Genomic DNA, 12404 nt, shown 5'->3' on the forward strand with positions numbered 1-12404 from the left:
AATAGATACGTAGATGAGTGAAGAGATGAGTGGATGTAGACTGCCACAGACAAGGGAATCATGATAACGTGGCATTTAAAGGTAGCACACAGGAGAGGGTTCGTGTCGGTGAGTGTTTGAAGGAGGGATGGGAGAAGAGTGGAGAGGGATGCAGTTCTGAACCAAGACCTAGGAAGTGACTGGAAAGGATTTGAGAGGAAGGGAGCCCCAACAAGGGGAGGCTGGTAGCGATCTCATAGATCCGCTGGGATGGATATATAACAGGGTGCCTTCATGGTCAGATAAGGGAAGGAGATTAAAGTTTCGCTGGGAGAGGATATGGAGGGAGTCGAGGTGTAGTGTTGTGGGAATGTGGTGGTAGAGGCATAGCAGAGTACAAGTATCACTGAGCAGAGGGGAAATTGTAAGTTCGTGAGTAATGTAGGAAATTCGATGGAGCTCAGTATGGAAGAGTAGGCTCAAGACTTTTATAAGTTGCTAGAGTATGCGGGTGTGGTAAGGTAAGCAGATTTGCAAGCCCTGGTGTAGTGCATGGTGTTCGAGGATCTGTAGGGCGTGGTAAAACGAAGGAGAAGAGGAAGTCCACGTCACATTGGCATAGCAGAGGATGGGTCAAATATCAGGGCTATATAGGTGTCGAGGATTGAGGAAGGGTGCAATCGTCATGTTCAGCCACTTAGTAGTTTTAGTAATTTTAGTCTGTTGTAGGCCTTCTGTTGAATGGTTAGCAGATGGGGCTACAATGGCAGTCGGTGATCAGGTGTTAGTCCGAGGTATTCTAGTGTCTTAGTCAAGTGAATATAATAGTCGTAATTACTAAGCTAAAAGTCGTGGTGCTGGAAGTTGCAAGTCGTTCGGCCTGGATTTTGGGTGGAGTGGATTTTGAGGAGCCACTGGTTAATCCAGGACGTGAAATGATTGAGAGGGAGCTGGAGGGATGGTTCGGATTTCTGGAAGGTAGGGTAGAGGTCGAGAAAGGTTGTGTCATCGAGATACTGGAGGAGAAGAACATGAGGTGAGAGCTTTGGCGTATCGGCAGTGTAGAGGACATACAGGATGGCGACATGACAGAACCTTGGGCAGACCTGAGTGGGAAATCCTCAAACGTCCTCATCACAAATACAAAGGTTGTAACATGGAAGTGCTTATGAGGACAAACGTATTGCCACGTTATTTAAATGTCACATCCAGCCAGAAGCATGAAGAAAACGAACCTTGTAATATTTCCTACGAAACGCACTGTACACGCTTAACGAACTGTCACATGTGCAATTTAAAATTGTTTAATTTTTCAAATAATGGTTATACTGTTAAAGACAGTTATGCTGTGCCGTCAACAACCATGAATAGTTATACAGACGTACAGGCACAGGCAGTAAAAGATACATTTCAAGTTCAACATCGCATACAGATTAACACCTTAACGTTGTTTTCGTCTTACATCTATTGCTATTTATGTCACATAACTACTTCGTTTTGTCCACAATTTATTGCTAACGTCGTTTCTCCATGTTTGTCACATGTTGTAATTGTGACCAATTTGTTTAACACTAAAGATGTGGACATTTGATTACTTTGTTGTTATTTGATCCCCCCTCGCCCCATGTGGGGTGGGCTGGCAGCGAAACAAATAATCCGCACTTCAGCCAGCGTTAAGTTCTTAACGCTAGCTTCGAGGCTATAACAAAAAACAAGGAGACATAATTACGAGGTTTGGAACTTAAATAGTGGCAACTATTGATTCACAACCGTTAGAAAAGAGTTACACGTTTGCACCTGTTACTGTCCTTCGAAGTAGTCACCAGCGTTGTGTAGAACCCGTTGTTAGCGATGTGGAAGGCGTAGTGTGCCGTTAGCAAAGCCTGTTATGTTGATGGTGCGAATGGAGCGGTCTAAAGTTATGGTGATTTTCTTGTACGACTGTGATGGTGCTATCCTAACGCATTGCGTTCCTCCATGGTAGACAGTCAATGCACAGTATTACTGTTCGTTTTTGTGAAAGAAGCGGCGACACTTTCTGCGCGACCCACCCATCATCTTGCACGACAATGCGCGGGCGCATACAGCGCAAGCTGTGGCTGCTCTATTTGGTCGATGGGACTTGGCAGTACTGTACCATCCACCATACTCCCCGGACTTAAGTCCTTGTGACTCTGATTTGATTCCGAAGATGGAGGAACCACTTCGTGGCATTCGCTTCAGAATTGTTCCAGAGATTCGACAGGCAGTAGACCGCCCCATTCGCACCATCAACAGAACAGGCTCTGCTAATGATACACTACGCCTTCAACTTCGCTGGTAACGGGTTCTACACAACGCTGACGACTACTTTGAAGGACAGTAATAGGTACAAACATGTAACTCTTTTGTATCGGTTGTGAATAAATAGTTGCCCCTATTTAAGTTCCAACCCTCGTATATGCTATGAATTTGAAAGGTAACTTTTTTGGACTATTTAATTGATTGAGAATGTCGGCAAAATTTAGTGTACTAATAACATTTATCTTTTCAAAAAAGACATAAATTATACTAAACAAGTTATAGATTGAATACCATAAGCAATTAACAGGTGATTTAATTTCCCACTGGATGGATCCTGGTTGGCAAAGACAGTTTAACAAGGTGATCAGTGAGTCAAGTACTCTGCTCCCAAAAGATGTGGACAACGCAAGCTGAGTTGATCTGACCCTGAGCAGACTTTGATTGATCGAATCTACTGAAGTTTCTCCACATAGGTGCAGTTGAGAGCAAGTGGCGATTGAGATCTGTACGCCAACAATGCCCGAGCGGCAGTACGTTACCCAGTTTGCTTCGTGCAGCGACGTGACTTGCAGTTGGCGAGATGTGTGCGGCAGAGGAGGTGAGATGTGGAGGCGGCAACTGTGAATCGATCGTGCCCACGAAAGAAATGCAAAGATCTCACGGTCTAGCGATCAGGCAGACGGATCGCAATTTACTCTCTACCAGAGGCCTTAAATCACGGTACATTTCAGTGTGTGACACACCCGTTCGCTGGTCGTACCAAGGACCAATTTGGCTCACTTATACGACAAAGCGCACAAGGATACCAAACGTCAAGACTGGTAAACCAAAAGCGAATAAGTGTGCTCTTGGCAAACAAGTAGTCCGAGACGTATGAAGTCACACTGTTGGTACAGTAAGGACTTCACCACAGGCACCCCAGTCTAAACTATTCGCAAGTGAAGTCAGTCTCAGGACAGGTCCCAAGTACCAACCACACATGCCAGAGCTTTGACTAGAAGCACTTACCAAACCAAACTCCCGCATCCGAGTGCATTGCACCTCTCCAGAAAAAAAATTCCATTTTCCCGCAAAGTGTACTGCCTTCATCCAATCTTGCGCCAATCACAGGGCTCTAGAGGCGCTAAATCTCCCCCCCCCCCCTCCCCCTGCACACGACAGCATAAACCCACGTCGAACAAGGGCAAGATTTAAGAATCCTGCGTCTCTAAAAAAAAAAAGAAACCGCCAATTACCGGCTTTTTTAAGTTTTCACAGAAGGGGAGGTGGTTTTTTCCAAAGTTGTGTTCCTTCCCACGGCAACAAGTGGACAGATACAATCTCAAAGATCTTTATCTGAATCGCCTGTGCCTTGAAGCTTGTTAGTCCTAGCTATGAGGTGTAATAAAAATTCTATCTCTAAATTTTTCTCAGATGCCGGAGTTTTCTTATATGACAGAGGCCGAGGGAAGTGGTTCACTGGACTACTTGCACTATCGGCGAACATGAAGACATGTGAATTTTTATTATGCATGGTTCTGCACACAATGCCCGCATTCCTTTAGGCTGTTACCCCAGCCCTGGCTTCTGCTGGTGCTGTGGCAGGTATCGCGGCATTATTCCGCTGGAGCCCCGTCTCGACAAGGGGCTGCCCTGTACAGCTGTGGGCCTGTCTGACAAGATTTACTAAGGGATGGGCTCGTCACCAATTGCTTTCAACTCCCAACAAGCCGTTTCTGTGAGCTAAGAATCATAAAAATACCTCATGCTTTTAGGGCCCTACCAGGCTCCATCAATTTATGTTCAGGCCGTTAACCTTCTACAATCTCGCTCAAGGTGCATCAGGTTCTAATGAAACGTTTAATAATTTTCGGTACGAGAAAAAATAGGCGAGAGAGTAACTTGTCCTCTCTCACTGCCTTCTACCCGCCATTGATTTCTGCATGGGTAGTGTCTCACGTCAATATTGTTTAGTGTGACACAAACCAGAGGAAATCATTGAAAATAGTAGGAGAATCTCATCCTGGTAACCAACATATATGTGAAAAAGGTAACTTTGCCAATCAGGATTGTGCATGGCAAGAATACATCCTAGATTGACCTGATTCATTCCATTCATTCATTCCACTCACATGAAGCTGCAAGCCAGCAAGAGTACATGTAAACATTACTGTGAGTAGCATGAATTACGTTAGACACAGGAGTCACTGCTACATCACAGACTTCCATTAAACATTTGATATGCGGTTAAAAGGACTTGCAGCAAAGAAATGGACCCATTCATGCCATATCCTGAGGTCAGAGACGTCTAATGTCCCTAATCATCGACATTGTCCTGGAGTATGAACTGTTATCTTCTCATTGATTTAGACCTGCTCTCTATCACTCATTTGTTCTCAATCATCAAACACATACATGCTCAAATTCTCGATGTACCAGGAATCACATTTGTAATCTGTTTGTCTTATTACCTAAGTTGTTTAAATTTGTGTTCTATTTTCTACTACGTGAAAACAAATACAGGCACATAATCAGTGTCGAGATCATTGATAAATGTGCAGAAAAAACATAGACCTCAGAATCTAGACAGTTCAATTGATATATACAAAAACACAAAAAGATATTACAGAAAGGTATCCTATCGCTCCCTCCACAAGGGTTCCTGGGGAGACAAATTTTACAATTGAATATGTCACATGAACTGAGAACATGGCACTCATGCACATGCACAAACTGTGACTGGTAGGACTGAAGAACAGTAGTTTGCGCCAGAGTGGAATGGCCTCTCACTCAGCACATGATGTGACAGAAATGGGAGCAGACATCTCTGGCTTTCCCTCTCACCTCTGGCAGCATCTGGCGTCTTGGCAGCAAACGGCATCTTTGGCAGCTTCCGGACTGCAGCTGGACCCTTGGCCTCATCTTGGTCAGGCTGCAGTCAGCCGTCAGGGACTGGCATGACAGCATTGCATTTGACGTGCAACGCACCCCCTGGCGTAGAAATCAATTCAGCGTTAGCGGGATGTAGGACAGCCCTAATCTTCCCGTTCGCCTCTGCATTGGAACGTGCGCCTGCCGGCGCAGGACATCGCATTTGCTTGCCTTTTGTCGATTGGACATATCACTCTCGGCACCCCACTGAGTCGGTTAGGCTCGGTGTGCGAGCCGACTGTGGTGCCATGTGATTCGCTTGCCCCTCGACTAGCAGCCTGGCAGGTCGTTGGCTGCTAGGGGGTTGTTGTCAGCGCATGGTGGCGTCCCGCTGTCTGTGCTGGCTTGAGATGTGTTGCCTTCACTGGTAGGTGACCGGGCTGCGTGATGTAGCCACGTCAGCTGGCAGTGGCCAGTTCTGTCACTGTTTGTGGTCCAGTCCCCCTCACCTGGGCTGCTACAGCGGACTCACTGAGGCTGCCCGCTGCACTCGCCCCTCGCAGGCTGGCGTGGGCGGTGATGTCCAGTCTGCATTGTTGGTTCCATAGTCTGCACAATCCTCAAGTGTGGTCAAGTGACATATTATATCACAAATGTCATTACATCGATGTAATCAATTTACAGAAACAAGTAATGAAGAGTAAAAAATCTTTCTTAACTTTTTTTGTAATATTACTAAGGACGCAATATCAAAAAATAAATTTAATGATTGCAGGGCGCTGTTAATGTTGTATGGACATAAATTATGTGGCGTGAGGTGTCTTTGTTTGTGTGTGCACGTGTTTTTGTTAGTTTTCGGTTAGTTCTATTCCTGTCATGCACCCTAATTTTAAGCTGCCACTACCTCTATACCTCCACCAATCGTGTAGACTTCTCACAAGACTAAATACTAACTTATTGTACTACCGTATGCCTATGCTAATACTACTGAAGCGAATAAGCGAATTTTCATGCATTTTATTCCTTGTAAACTCCTCTTTTATTTTTCGATGTGTGGCGGTGTTGTCTGCTGTTGCTGAAGTGGTCAGGAAGTGCATCTACTCACGCAGGTGCTGGTGATTTGCCTGAAATGTTTGTAGTGGTCTTTTATGATTGTGAACATGTAATTTTACGTAGCACAAGGATGCCTCGTGTCTCCTCTGTCAGGATTGCTGTTGCTGAAATGAAACACAAGCGTACTCAATTTATATATATATATATATATATATATATATATATATATATATATATATATATATACACTCCTGGAAATTGAAATAAGAACACCGTGAATTCATTGTCCCAGGAAGGGGAAACTTTATTGACACATTCCTGGGGTCAGATACATCACATGATCACACTGACAGAACCACAGGCACATAGACACAGGCAACAGAGCATGCACAATGTCGGCACTAGTACAGTGTATATCCACCTTTCGCAGCAATGCAGGCTGCTATTCTCCCATGGAGACGATCGTAGAGATGCTGGATGTAGTCCTGTGGAACGGCTTGCTATGCCATTTCCACCTGGCGCCTCAGTTGGACCAGCGTTCGTGCTGGACGTGCAGACCGCGTGAGACGACGCTTCATCCAGTCCCAAACATGCCCAATGGGGGACAGATCCGGAGATCTTGCTGGCCAGGGTAGTTGACTTACACCTTCTAGAGCACGTTGGGTGGCACGGGATACATGCGGACGTGCATTGTCCTGTTGGAACAGCAAGTTCCCTTGCCGGTATAGGAATGGTAGAACGATGGGTTCGATGACGGTTTGGTTGTACCGTGCACTATTCAGTGTCCCCTCGACGATCACCAGTGGTGTACGGCCAGTAGGAGATCGCTCCCCACACCATGATGCCGGGTGTTGGCCCTGTGTGCCTCGGTCGTAGGCAGTCCTGATTGTGGCGCTCACCTGCACGGTGCCAAACACGCATACGACCATCATTGGCACCAAGGCAGAAGCGACTCTCATCGCTGAAGACGACACGTCTCCATTCGTCCCTCCATTCACGCCTGTCGCGACACCACTGGAGGCGGGCTGCACGATGTTGGGGCGTGAGCGGAAGACGGCCTAACGGTGTGCGGGACCGTAGCCCAGCTTCATGGAGACGGTTGCGAATGGTCCTCGCCGATACCCCAGGAGCAACAGTGTCCCTAATTTGCTGGGAAGTGGCGGTGCGGTCCCCTAAGGCACTGCGTAGGATCCTACGGTCTTGGCGTGCATCCGTGCGTCGCTGCGGTCCGGTCCCAGGTCGACGGGCACGTGCACCTTCCGCCGACCACTGGCGACAACATCGATGTGCTGTGGAGACCTCACGCCCCACGTGTTGAGCAATTCGGCGGTACGTCCACCCGGCCTCCCGCATGCCCACTATACGCCCTCGCTCAAAGTCCGTCAACTGCACATACGGTTCACGTCCACGCTGTCGCGGCATGCTACCAGTGTTAAAGACTGCAATGGAGCTCCGTATGCCACGGCAAACTGGCTGACACTGACGGCGGCGGTGCACAAATGCTGCGCAGCTAGCGCCATTCGACGGCCAACACCGCGGTTCCTGGTGTGTCCGCTGTGCCGTGCGTGTGATCATTGCTTGTACAGCCCTCTCGCAGTGTCCGGAGCAAGTATGGTGGGTCTGACACACCGGTGTCAATGTGTTCTTTTTTCCATTTCCAGGAGTATATATATATATATATATATATATATATATATATATATATATATATATATATATATATATATATATATTCTTTTTTGTAATGTAAGTCTCATAATTGGTTCATCATTTCATTTCTGCATCCTATTTCCGGGGCTCGCCACTCTACTTTGACTTGCACGTGTCCGTGCTGATTCCCCATACACAATAGTTCGCCAACAGCGCTCATATGACGCTGGCAAAATTCCAGCACGAGACAGGGTACACCGCATAACACACCGAGTCTTAGTGTCAACACGCGCCCAAAGCGTGAACCGTTAGCACCATTCAAAACACATCCAAAGATCGAGACGCACATGCTCATAACACACTGTCTTAGCGTCCACACGCGCCCAAAGCGTAGACATCTAACACCATACGAAACACATTCGAAAATAGAGACGCACATGCTCTATGGCACGATTTACCTTCTTGACACCATGAAAAACATAAAGTGATGTACATCTGCCCCTTGGGCAGTGTACAAGAACCCACAGAAAGTAAACAGAAACAGTTTCTTTGACCATGGTAATACCTGTGAAGGCTCATCTACGAGAATGCTATGACAGAGTACGATGCTCAATTGCAGTCAAATTACGACAGATGTCCTTGCTCTTCTGGGAGCGGAAATCGGACAACAATTGTGAGGATTAGAGAAATAATAGCTTCTGCTGGCGCCACGGCAGATATAAAAAAAAATGGTTCAAATGGCTCTGAGCACTATGGGACTTAACATCTGAGGTCATCAGTCCCCTAGACTTAGAACTACTTAAACCTAATCAACCTAAAGACATCACACATATGCATGCCCGAGGCAGGATTCGAACCTGCGACCATAGCAGCAGTGCGGTTCCGGCCTGAAGCGCCTAGAACCGCTCGGCCACAGCGACCAGCACGGCAGGTATCGCAGAATTGTTCTGCCGGAGCCCTGTCTCGATGAGAGGCTGCCCTGTCTGTCCTGTACAGCTGTGGGCCTGTCTGGCAGATTTACAAAGGGATGAGCTCGCCATCAATTGCTTTCAACAAGCCATTTCTATGTGAATCATAGAAATACCTCATGCTTTTAGCGCCCTACCAGGCTCCATCAACGTCTGTTCGGGCCTTTAATTTTGTAGAGTCTCGTTCAAGGTCCATCAGGTTGTAATGAAATGTATGCGAAAAACAGGTGAGAGAGCAACTTGTCCTCTCCCAAATTTAAAATTATATGAAAAGGAGACATGAATGGGTGAAACATAAATAATACAATGCTGTCTTCATGAATTGTTTAAAGACAGAGATAAAATTGTGGACACACAGCGCAGTTAAAAACACTTGACAAACACTTAAGAACACGAAACATTTGAAAAAAAAACCTTGAAACACTGAACATGAGAGAAGATACACTGGCCGTTAAAAACTGAGAATTGTGCACTTCGACTAAAACTAGAAAAGGCCATGCCCTAGGACAGAAGACTGTAGATGAGAGGAAGCGTGTGTATGGAGGGAGATAAGAGAGTGGTTGTGATGAGGTCTGAGGACTTGTGAGAGGTGGTGACGAGACATGGGTGGCTGTGGGGGTCAGGAAGGGGGGGGGGGAAGGGGGAATCTATTGATTGGAGAGGAAAAGGGGTTGGGGGTTCGACAGGGAAGGGAAGAAAGAGGGGGTGTAGTATGGGTAGAGGAGGAGGAGGAGGGAGCCCTTGTGTGGATAGGCTAGCGTGAATTCAGTTGGTAGGATGGGTATGTGTTGGGCCAAAGTTCGTGGTGTGTGAGAGGGAGATGGTTGAAATTTCTTTGGGAGACGACCTGGAGGGTGTGCATGGAGGATGAGATGTGAAGGTAGAGGTGCGGCAGCACACTAGTATTAGAAAGGAGAGGGGGAGAGGGGTTACAACAGAACTGTTGGATTCAAGTCTATTGATAGTGTACGTTATTTGGAGATGCTTGGTGTGAATGAGGTGAGGTGGGAATTCGACGAGTTGATAAAGGATCCTTATGGAGGAAGGTAAACGGATGTGGAAAGCCAGCCTAAGAGCATGGCGTTCGAGGATCTGAAGGGACCTGCAGAGAGCAGGTATCCATGCAACATTTGCATGACACAGGATGGGGCAGATCAGGCATTTGTACATGAAGGACAGTGGGCAGGCTTAGCCCCATGTTCGGCCAGTAAGTAGTCTTAGTCTGTTGTGAGTTTTCTGTTGGATGACGAGAAGATGATGTTTCCACGTTAGTTGCCGATCGATGGTTAGTCCAAGGTCGAAGGTTAGTTAGCTGCATAAGATGATCATAGACAGTGAGGTATAAGTCATGCAAATGGAAGGTGCGGGCAGTGCATCTTGTAATTATTGCCTGGGTTTTGGAGGGGTTAATCGTAAGAGTTGTTAACAGTGACATAGGAGAGGAAAGACTCAATAAGACAAACATAGTTGCATTGAAGCGTATAAGTCTGAAGTTTGAATAGGAGACTGGAATGCCATATGTGGTCGTATGGTTTCTCTAGGTCAAGGGAGACGGTTACTGAGCTGTTGGATGAGGAGATGGGTGAGGTTCAGGAGTTGATCATCAGCAGAGTAGGAGTGACAGAAGACACACTGGGTAACAGGAAGCAGATGACAGATGATGATGTTGCAGATGGCAGATGTGTCAGGATAGTATGGATTCAAACACCTTGCTAACCATTGAGGCGAGGCAGAGGAGTGGTATGAGGCATTAATGGGGGGAGGGAGTTGTTTGATTTGAGGAAAAGTAGGATTTTGGAGGTTTTGCACTGGATGGGATGGTAGTCTGTGGAGAGGATAATGGTATATAGGGTTGCAAGGGTGATGATATAGGACATTCTTTGAGGTAGCGATAGGTAGGCAGGGGATGACAGAGCATGTTTTGCGTTTTCTGTGAGGTATGTTTTTTTATTGTGCTGTGATTGGGGTATTTAATCTTGTTTCAGGTATGTTGTTCAAGTACCAGAAGCTGGAAGCCAGGGTGGGACTCTGGTATCTGTGCGTTAATGGACGGTAGGGAACTGAGAGCAGTAAAAGCGAGGATTGTCAGGGATGGAGAAGATGTCGGAGAGATAGGATCTGGAGACGACACGAACAGTGGACAGCAGTCGGATACCAACCCGACTGTCGCCCGCCGTACGGCCTGACAATCAAGACTGATGGTCCGGAGTGCCGCTTCTTTTCATAGCAGGGCCTCTTTGGTTGTCTTCCACGGCATCCTTACAGCACAGCGGTACGTCGCCGGTATTCTATGCCCCATCTTGTTGCTCTTCATGGCAAGCCATCCCGGGCTTACATTTCAGTAAGATATACCTGCCCGCACACGGCGAGAGTTTCTACTGCTTGTCTTCATGGTTGCCAAAGCCTACCTTTGCCAGCAAAATCGGTGGATCTCTCCCAACTTGAGAGTGATCGGGGAGTTTTGGGCAGAGCCCTTCAACCACCTTGGGATTTCGACGATCTAACACGCCAATTGACAGAATTTGACCCGATATTCCTCAGAAGGACAATCAACAACTCTATCAATCAACGCCAAGACGAACAACTGCTTGCATAAAGGTTAGAAGTGGACCAATGAGTCATTGACTTGCTCTGTCTAATTAATTTTCTGCCTCATTTGTTGTACTGTCAACGTTGTATAAAGTCTATACTTCTTTCTATGGGCCGCTGAAACTGATTGCTTAAGATTATTTTGTTAACTAATTGTACTTTCATTAATTATCAAATTACGACTGTTTCTTAAAATCATTTTATCACTCTTAAAATCAGTTTATTATTTCGTTCTTAAAATCATTTATTAACTAGCTGTATTTTTAACTGTAAAATTTTTGAGCTGATACAGTTATTTCAAAAAAATTATTTCATTTTACAAATTAGGTTTCTAATTAACAAATGTTTGAAATTTTCTTTCTGCACGTCATTCACCCAGAGCTCGTTCTACATAAACCAGTATACAACGATAACACCAACAGCTGTATTTATTGGTTTTATCGATATGCAACCAGTTTGTTTTACTGTACGCCATCCTCAGGCCCCACTAAGACTGGATTTTCACATAAATGCACAGAAATCATTATTATACTTTTTGTAGTAGGTCAAATGAAGCTTCTTGTCGCCTGTGGCATACACGTTGACAGTACGCGAACCTAACTATTCAAATCTGGATCGCTTCAACGGATATGTACGTCGACTGTTCAATGTCGCCTTCTGCGAACTGCAGTGGTTCCGCGCAAGCGACTGCACGGGTCTACATGGTTCAGAAACCACAATCGACTCCAAGAGTTACACCGCCGGTGAGCTGAGTGCAAAAATTTGTTATCGGACTTTGAAATGTCGCTCACATAGCCTGCACTGCGTAGCGACAAAGTTCTTGAATGCCTGGTGTTATGGTATGGAGCTACACTGGGTGCTATGTACAGAGAGCAGTCTAAGAAACAACCGCTATATTAGGGAGGGTGAGCGGCTTTCGATGCTGCCTATCGCTCAGGGATCTCCTCGTGCCATATTTCAGGAGTAGAGCATCCGGTCATATATGGCGAAGAATGTTTTGGCTTTCTTCGAAGAACCACAAGTTAGTCTGAT

General features: G+C 46.1%; 1 protein-coding gene across 1 annotated transcript in view; it reads left to right on the top strand.

Moving 5' to 3' along the window:
- Positions 1 to 12404, top strand: part of LOC124775739 — a 300224-nt gene that overhangs the window by 160902 nt on the left and 126918 nt on the right. The gene's annotated exons all lie outside the window — the stretch shown is intronic.

The sequence above is a fragment of the Schistocerca piceifrons genome, chromosome 2, assembly GCF_021461385.2.
Source record: "Schistocerca piceifrons isolate TAMUIC-IGC-003096 chromosome 2, iqSchPice1.1, whole genome shotgun sequence".
NCBI lineage: Eukaryota > Metazoa > Arthropoda > Insecta > Orthoptera > Acrididae > Schistocerca > Schistocerca piceifrons.